This window comes from Spodoptera frugiperda, chromosome 30 (assembly GCF_023101765.2).
Source record: "Spodoptera frugiperda isolate SF20-4 chromosome 30, AGI-APGP_CSIRO_Sfru_2.0, whole genome shotgun sequence".
Lineage (NCBI taxonomy): Eukaryota > Metazoa > Arthropoda > Insecta > Lepidoptera > Noctuidae > Spodoptera > Spodoptera frugiperda.
The window spans coordinates 2,051,273-2,061,457 of NC_064241.1; the positions used below are offsets into that span (position 1 = coordinate 2,051,273).

At 35.3% G+C, this 10,185-nt stretch overlaps 1 long non-coding RNA gene across 1 annotated transcript; it reads right to left on the reverse strand.

The window, feature by feature from the left end:
• Window positions 1–3,499: 3,499 nt before the first annotated feature.
• LOC126912834 (uncharacterized) lies at window positions 3,500–10,092 on the reverse strand. Its single transcript, XR_007707482.1, has 2 exons — window positions 8,187–10,092; window positions 3,500–8,104 (listed from the first exon to the last, which is right to left on the reverse strand). It is a non-coding gene; the product is annotated as an uncharacterized LOC126912834 (long non-coding RNA).
• Window positions 10,093–10,185: the final 93 nt, after the last annotated feature.

A 10,185-nucleotide genomic window follows, 5' to 3' on the forward strand; every position in this document is an offset into this window, starting at 1 on the left:
TACAGTTCAAGTCATTAAAAGGTAATACCTATTATCATTAGAGGAGTAAGAACGAAGTAATTTCCTAATTCTACAAGGAAGACATGATACAAATTTCATGACACGTGTAATACATGCAATCCTTTGCATGTATTACACGTGTCAGTTGTACCTAATGTTTGCTTTAGGCTAAGTATTAGCCTTATTCCTGTAGGTGCACCGAGTATACATTTTCAGACTGTGCTACAAATAGAACCTCTTGCTCAGTAGCTGCAGCACTCACATCAATAGTCTAACTTTTAGTATCATTTAATTGATGCAATTAGTACCTACATTAATCTAAAATTATCCGTCTAACTAATGCAATATTTCACAAACCCATTCAATATCTGTCCAATCAATAAAACGTGATATAATACGGTACGAATACTAGTTTATGCTAGCATGCGATTCAAATTGCTGTAAACGTCAATAAACAGTTAAAGTGCTTCTAGTATTGTGCGGCTATTATGTCAGAATAACTCAATGAGTTTCAAACACGCTAAAATAGTGTCCGTAATTCCGTAGTAAGTCTGTGCGAGGCAGAACGCGCGAGGTAAAAGGCTTTCGCGCCATTACGCAAAATGGCGGGAGTTTTATTCTAATGCCTTGTAGTCGTGTGCAAGTTTTAATTGCGATATTATCATCTAATTGCACGTGCTATGGTTACTGTTATTAGAAATGGATATCTAGAATGGAATAATAATATTATTATGCTATACCTAGATATTGTTTCATTGGCCCCTTGGGATTAATATAGGCTTTGGTGAACATCTACTTAAAATTTTCCAATAAGAAAAATGAAAGCCTACTTATTTCACCTATAAGATACTAATAAGAATTAAAGGTGAATATTTTACGTGTGTCATCCATTCGATATTTACCTAGCTAGACGGATTCGTAGACAATCGTTTGTCACAAACAGTCTACGATTTAAAGACATAAAAATCAATAACCAGAAATAAAAAAGAAGTAATTTTATAAAAGTGTATGCATGTTCTATGTCTAATTATGAAGTCTAAATACCTCTGTCGTGTCGGCATGGTGCAAAGCCACAGACAGATGGCGGCGTCCCACATGCATTACCGCATGTGTTGCGACCGTACATACTTTTAAGGCTTCTATTTTATAGTCAACAACCCGTCTGCAGGAAGTCTTTATTGATCTAATCAACTTGTCCCACTGTTCGACGTGTGGAGTTAGAAACTAACTGTGAATTATAAATTAGTGCCCTGTTACCATGTCAGTGTTTTCAGCAAGAGTAGGTATATTACCTATCTACTGCATTATGTTTATTTCTATAGCTCTCCGCTCGAAATGACTTTGGATTTAAATAACAGATTTTTTCACAATACACCTATTTTTTTGGTATCACTGGATTTATATGAACAAAAAAGTATTTTGATAATATAGTATCAAATAAGGTCGTCAAATTGGTACATTGATGATAACACTTGAATACCCGCCTGATTAACTGCTAAGACTGAGTGTCCACTACCAATGCTAATCAAATTTACAGGCTTTGAAAATGTCCTGGACTTGTTTTTATGGAGATAAACTCATTATTGATGTTTTTATGGAGAAAATATAAACTCATTATTTACCGACAAATGATTAGACATAGGTACTTATTCTGGTTGGTTATTAGATGATCTGATTTATAGATCAGTTATTGGCCACCAGAGTGTAATGCGGATTAAAAGTCATCTGAAAGATTTTCCATTTTTGTAGTTTTCTTGAAGATCCTGCATTGCGTTGATTCCGCTGATGTTGGATTTTTACCAGGCTCTCACCATTTAATTTTTTTTTTTTGGATCTTATAAAGTCCAATTGAATAATTAACACTAAGTACCTACCCGCTTGAAGCCATCATATTGAAAAGAAATAAAATGCTCGTGCTTCCCTACCTACTAATAACGTTTGCTTGATACTTTTGATTGCTGAGAGAATGAGACATGGAATTACCTCGCCTTCTTTTATTTCACAAGCATAATTACGTCAACGTTCAGCTGGACAAGCCGCCATAATTAATAGCCTTTAAGTTGTACCTACGGCAATATCACGCTGCTTTTGCGTTTTGCTAATGCTTCCTAACAAAATTATTATGAAGACCACATAATACTTCAAATTAAGGATCAAATGACTGGACAGGTGACTCGTTAAACTAATTCTATAGATACATAAAACATGCCGTTGTACTTACTTGGCTGCAGTAAATTCGCAATCCCAACTAGGTCGAAAATCGATCGCGCATGCTATGCATTCCTTCGTAATGTTTGCAGCTAGGTAGTAACTAGTAACGTACAATATAATTATAAACATGTTTGTATCATGCATGCGTGTCTCTGTTTTATAAGTAACCTGGCAAGTATTCCTTGAACACACGCATCCAGGTATCGTCGGTCGTACTTTGAAATTCGAAGTTTGCTTTGCATTGAAGGAGGCGGATGTAAAGAGAGATGCTATACAAAATGCATACTTAGAATTTTTACTCATTATGTAAGTACATTACATACTACAGCAGGCAAGTAAGTACTACGAACGGTACCGACATTTACTGCATGTAGCTGGGCACACCCGGTATGGGTATATAGCGTAACGATTCATACATGCCGAGCCTTTTAATTACTTGCACATCTAATAGATCTGAACAGTAAAACGGTTGGATGACATGCTGCAAGACAATTGTCACAGTAACGGCCGCTTCAGCATTCGAGTACACTATTGCAGTAGTTTTAACGATTGGCGTGCATTCTAATATAACACTTTATGCAATAGTAACAGCGTCCAAATTCGTGTCTCATTGAAATTTCGCCATCAACATGTGACGTCGCCATTGCAGTTCTTTTGGCGCACAAAAATTGATTCTTTATAATGAATTGCTAAGTTGTTTGAATTTGATTTTAGGGAACTTTTAAAATTTATTTGGGTAGTAAAAAATAGTTGATGGATTTTATTATTAGCTTGTTATTTGTTGCAGCAGTAAATATAATGAGCATATTATGCAAAGTTAAAAACATCAACACACAATTTTACTAAACATTTTTCCTTTATACCAAATGACTTTTTGAGTGCAAATACCATATTTCCGACGCTAGCTAAGCTGAGAGTTAGATGAAGTCGGCATTTCTTAAGTGCGCCTGCTATGAGGGGGGATCGTAGGAAACGAGTTCATAGCCACTTCTGAGTCCAGACGAACCACACGAGTATCTTTGCAAAAAGAAAGTTGTGACCTATAACTGTAAGGTAATAAGGCAAATTAGGCATAATATTTGTTTAATAATTCCAAAAATAAACTACACTTAATGCAACCTATCCCTAAAATAATTACAAATTTCATTATTCATCTATACATATAATAAAATCGTAGAAAAGTGCTGTCTGTACATTGAAAATAAAAATAAAAAAAATAGCAGGGGTTATTGTTATGTCGATGTCGAACCCAAAAATGTAATTAACTTTTTTTTTGTCTGTTTGTCTATTTGTCTGTTTGTCTGTGCGTCTATGCGCGCTAATCTCAGAAACGGCTGATCCGAATTGGATGCGGTTTTCACGAATATATTGTGGTAGGCTTCAATTAACATTTAGTGTTTGTTTCATGTCAATTGGTTCATAAATAAAAAAGTTATGTCAAATTAAAGAATCACGTCGAACACTATTCTATGCTTATACCATTAATCTCCGCAACTATTTGACGGATTTGGTTGAAATTTGGTACAGATATAGTTTAGAACCTTAGAAAGGACATAGGATAGTTTTTATTTCAAAAATCTTTAGTTTAAGTCCGTTTTTAAACTATTTTTTCAATGCCCTAAGTGAGTATACATCTATTAAATTCAAACGCAGAGCTCATTATGTTGATTTTTGAAGAGTTCCCTGGAATATCTTATACATCTCATTTTTGAAGAGATTCCGCGAGATCGGGAACTATGTGGTTAAAACCAAAAGGAGATTGACCAATTTGTATGGGACTTTGGCTATTTTTGAACAAGCAGTTTAGTTAATAATATATGTTTGATTTAATAGTTCATATCAGTAAGAATGAAGATACAAACTTAGTTTTGTATCCAGATTTATATTTAGTTTTTTTTTACATTTTATTGAAGCTGTTTATGCATGAAATAAAACATTTTTTTATTAAAATTCTTTATTAATCTCATTCAAATGTAATTAAAATATGGTCTAGCAACTGGGCAGGTGGATTAATATTTTTCTGGTACCTTGCCCAGCTCAATAACCAAATAATAGTCATTATATGTGCACAGCAATCTACTGTTCTACGGCCCACCATGCAGTTGCAGCAATATTGTTTTATAGCTGCCCTCCCTTCAGTGTTATTCTCATATAATATATATACAAAATATGTTTTTCTACTAATGTGTCTACTATGTATTTTCCCACGCAATAAACTTCAGTTGACTGAAGGGAGCGGGAAACCTTCCAGTAGGCTGCTGGCAGTATTTCTGCATAATTCAATCGTATAGGAACCATCGCCTCTTATGTGTTAGCCATAGTAGGTAGTAGTAGTGAAGAATCAGAATCCATTGAAGACTTAGAAAAACAACACTCACAATGCAAAAGAACAAAGCGAATAATATCTGTCATTTTGACGAAAAACACAACAGATTGACAGCACTGAAGTCAAATTCAAAGTCAACTGACTTGGTTATCATAACAAATACTAAAATAAATGTGATTTTTTATACTGCTAATTGATACAAAGTTATTAGGATCAGACATTTACTAAAATATAAATAAAATTATTGGTAAATTACATTTTTGTTGAGCAGCCTGTTCAAAAATAGCCAGTTTTGGACAATCTCCTTTGCCGGAAGTCACTATTCCACGCGAACGAAGTCGCGGGCAAAAGCTAGTATTGCATAACAATTTACAATATTTTTCACATGAATGTACTGTAAACTGGATTGTAAGAAAACGAGTGAGCTCAATCATGCGTTGCGGCCCGTTATTTATTCTCACAGTTCTAGGCATCGAGCAGACCTAGGTTGCCTATTGCGACATTATTAGAGTCTAGACTAGACTGGTGTGAAATTCGCACCGGCCATAGCTTTCGCGATTTCAATGGCTGAGATTGATCGAAAGAACCGGTCGAGTCGAGGTGTATTGCACATTCGACCATCTTTTATTTGGGAACATTTCTTGACATAACAAGCGTACCTACTGTCTGATCTTGAAATATATTTTACAGTCTAACTAGTCACCTTATTACACGCACCATTATCGGTCTTTACTCTTTCCGTATCTCAGTAGCCTAGATTTATAGTTTTATATTTAGATCTCGTTATATCTTTAATGTACTAAAACTTGCTTGCTGGTGACCAACTGATAATTTGTAATGCACTAAAACATGTTCAAACAAACATTACTAAATCGTCTCGACCTTCAACATTTTACCACGTTTTAATACTGTTTCTGCTTTTATGTACCTATACTTTAAACATAATAAAATTATGACAAGTATGAAGATTTTAAATTGAAATGCATCTTTGACACGAAATTGTCGTGTAGGTACATCACAAGACGATATACCGAATGGAGCATAAGCCGAGACGACCGACACCGTCAGCCGGCCGCAAGGCGGCGAGGGGGCGCTCAGACCGGATCTCAGACCCTAAAATAAAAACATCTATCGAAATAATAATACGCACTGCTTACTCAGGACAAGTACGCGAAACGAATGGCGTTGACCCCCTGAACATTCCCATGCTAAGTTGCGGCCCAACTGGATTTTTCTTAATGGTAGGGTGGTACTACGCTTATAGAACTGAATAGGCCTTTCAAACGTGTGTTTGGACTTATTAGCTTTTATTTCTAAGACTAGCTTTCATGGGAGCTTCGTTGCGGTTGGTATCGAGCATCGCAGAAATTGATGAATGGCTTTCTAACACAAGTGCCACTTGAACTTTTATTTAACAAGATTAAGTTTTCTATTGTTTAGTTACGCGTTAAAATATTTTCAAATAGGATGTGTTACATGTTAGTAACGTTTATGAAATGTACTCGTTTAGTAGGTACTTTAAAAATACGGAATGAGAAACGTATAGGGGCTTTTAAAAATGACACAGGTAGGTATGTAAATAAAATATTTACTTAGTAACAGAAATAAATGCCACATTGCGAATTCTGTTTGTCTACTATTATCACAGTTGGCCCCTTATCTGCAAGTTATAACAGGAATCACTCAAAAGAATCCCTTTCATCTTGTGAGAAAGTTTTGCATTGGATCAATCGTTCAGCAAAAAAGAAAGATTAAGGGTTTGTGAATAAATTAAAGATAGATGCCCCCTATTCACAAAATAACCTAGATACATAATAGACGCATAGGAGAGGTCAGATGTCACAATGAATTTAGACCTTTCACCCTCCTGTCTGGATAGGTTCCTTTCGAACTTTCCATACATCCGTTCGGACCCGTCTTATGAATTGTATAATTTAACCGTGCCGTCTTTTCAGCCATTCTGCTTTTGTTCGGAGAGCAGACAAACCCGTTGCCACGGCATAAAGAAATAAAAAAATTAATGGATGTCCGAACAATGGGGAGAAATTGTGATAGGTGAGAGTAATCTTTTACGACCAGTGACAATTCTTGTTCTTTTATTTTCCACTAAGAAACCCCAATTGTTGAGGTTAAATAGGGTCAGTCCTATGGGACGATCCAATTCCAATTTTGAATTGTAAATTTTATTTGGTGCAATTACACGTAATCTTATTCACATTTTATTCTTAAGTAGATTGCCAAATGAGTGTGACCAAAAAGTTGAGACCAAGTTAAAAAATAGAGTTTTGAACGTTAAAATTTTATACATTGTTTTAATTTTTAAGTTTGTTGGTGTTAACTTAATATTTTTTGTGTTATTTACAACGTGGTGATACAGTATTTTCGCTTTGAAGGATAAAGCCAAAATTTGATTCTATTCTTCACTATTAAGGTAAGTTTTGTAATGGAAATTTTGTAATACCATTTTTTATTGTAAAGGCCGCTAAATATACGAAACACTAGAGACAAAGTTTGTTGTGTTGTGGCGTCACTTTGCCCAGTATTTGTAAACAAACCAGTGGAGTTGTCTGGATTATCTTGTCGTGAACAAACTTTGGTGGCAGACAGTCTGTCTAACCAGATTCCTGTTTGATGTCTAAGTTAACTAAGTTTTCTTTCCTTTAGTGTTACGTATTTTAAAGTAACAATAAGTGAACTTTATAATATTTTCTTTAGTGTCATTCTTGGCAGTTGTAGTGGCCATCATCAGAGCAAGCTTTTTAGTTGTTAGCATTCTTCTCGCACTGCAGCCATTTTTGTGCATTCTATCAGTGGATCATTCAATTCATTAAGTGTGATTTTGATTTGGTCGGCTTTACACATTGAGCATGAAGGTGTTAATTCGATACTGTGTTCTGAAAGCATTATTCACAGCAAGTATTTTTCTCCTGCAACGCATTTTTAAAACTTTACATGTCGCATTTTGCTCTTAGTCCACTTGTAAGTTTAAAATGAATTATATTCTAATTTCCATGCAGTTTTTACAGGTAAATAGTAAAAACAGGATACTTTTGGCAAAGAGTTTCTGTGTAATTTTTTCAAACAAACCAATATTCTTCTGGTTTAATAATCCAATTGATATTTAATTATTTTTACACAATATTTTTTTGCACTGCTATCCCTCGCAAAGAGACGAGTCGGACATAGATATCCATATGTAAATGTGTGCATGCCACTTGAGAATGCTCGGGGAATTTCTTTAAAGAATTCACAAATTACGTCGACTGCACCTGTTGATCTGTGGTTGCTGTGGTTTGCTTCATTTCTCCGTACGTATGTCAATGCGGCTAATTTTAGAAGTGACTTTGTTTATTAAAACAATTTAGAATGAGTATTTCTCTTGCATTGGCCACTTCTCAATATCAGATTTTGATGATCTCAATCTCATAATTTTGGTCACAGTGAATAGGTACTTTCTAAGTCTGTGTGCTCCATCTTCAGCCACATCTTCGCTTCATCGTCCTGGCAGTAAGTAGGCTGGTGGCCAAAGGCAGACTAATCAACGTTAAAAAAAATCTCTGTTGGTATCTGGAAAGGGATTAAAATATTGTGATGTACATATTTAATACCTACGCTGAACATTGTTACTTGGTTATTAAATTATACTTACACATAATTTACATGAAGTTAAATAATTTCGTGTAGTTATAACAAATAAAGAAAAAATGATGTTTCCTAAAACATAAAAAAATCATAGTTTTACAAAGGGAAAGTGAATTTGTTTGTTACGCTTTCCCGCCTAAACAAAATCATTGACGTGTAATATGATTTAAAAAAATCACACTGTTTTGGTAGTATTTGACTCACAACACAGCATTATTTTAATTAGGTTTGACCTTTAACCTTTAGTTTTTTTTAAACGATTAATATTAAAGAAAATCAGTAAAAATAAGAGAAGACATTTTCGCTCATGCATATCGATAAATACTTATAGAGCTATTGCGTAGGTATTTGCGTTCCACGATGCTAATTTTCTCGTAAAGCTCAAAGGCTCATTCAGAAATGAACCTGACCTACCCATCTTTGTAAAAAGTTTCATAACTACATTAATGACGCTGAAACATTACAAGTAGGTTGTAGCAGCAAGGATTACTTAACTAATGAATATCAGTATCATTCATCTTTTTGCCAGTTTTTTTTTTTTATATCTATGAGTACAAGATTTGGATGTACTTTTAGCATCTTACGTAGGTCCGTTGCACATTATCTATGTCAATTAGCATTACCTACTCACAGTAGTATGCAATAATATTAGAAGTCAAGGATTTAGTTCATCGCTTAGAGATTTTAAAGCGTAGGAACGCTAAGAATTCCTAATTGTGAACCAATAGAAGCAAGAATAGATCAACTCTACCGCTTTTCGCGAATAGAAGGAAGTACGCACACTACTACAACTACATGACTTGTTATTCTTGTTGATACGTCATCATTACGTTTGATTGGCAACACGCTAAAACTAACGCCCCCAGTTAATGATCCACATATTCAAGAGGCCGGTCTTCGACGCACTATGTAAACGTTGGAAAATTAGAAATGAGGAACTCTATATTGATTCACAATAGTGCATGTGTGCGTGGTAGTGTTATTATTCGAATTATGTAACTGTCATGAAATCCATGGCAGCAACGTGAACTTGGCTGCATGCTGTTGCTGCAGTGATGCTGCACTGAAGTAAAATCAAGACTTCAGCATACTAAACGTGTTGTGAATATTTTTATTTATGCAAAGGTAGGGAACTTTAACATCTACTTATGTGTGTCTAGTTTTTTTACTTCAATTACAATAAAAACTACGTACAATAAAAAAGTACTAAAAATTGCGTTACAATTTTCAAAAAGCGCGCTACAACCTCCACTACATAACACTCTATAATAGCCACATCTGTGACACCAGCTCACACCAGGGCCAGACGTGTCTATAGTAAGAAAAAAAAAACAGTTTGTGTTCTATTGAATATGCGACGCGCCGCGCATTTTGCAAAGGTCGAAAACCTCCGCGACAATAGACAAGAATCTTTACGATGGAGTCGCGTATTGCTATTAATGTTCAATTAATATTTGTTATTAATAACTACACACTTGTGGAATAGTAGTTCACGGTTGATAGAGGCCTTTAAACTGTAAGGTGCCTTCCTACACTAAACACAAACACAACAAAAAATATTTATTTGCGACGCGACGCGTCGATGATTACTCGTGCCGGCCGCGAGGACGCCCTTGAATTAACAAAAAAATAAACAAATAGCAATGACCTCGGCACACATGATAGACACGATTACTTACACTATTATTCAAACTAAGTCAGGTCAGATTAGGGCGGCTATTATAATTCATAGTACTCGTTTTGTGAACACGTTATTATAAAATAGAACTAGAATCACCGGCTAGTATAATTTGATAAGATGACGTCATCGTCGTCTGGGCCCCCAATTTGACGTCAGCTAGTACAGTGACCCACAAATCTACAGACACAATAAATTCAGCAACGTACGATGCGAAACCGCGCGAGGGTCAATGAACTGTTGACGTATTTAAAATACGCACAAGTAGGTACCTTATCGCGAAATGTAGTACGCGGCGCGGCAAGCGGAGCGAGCTTGCTGTGCTATG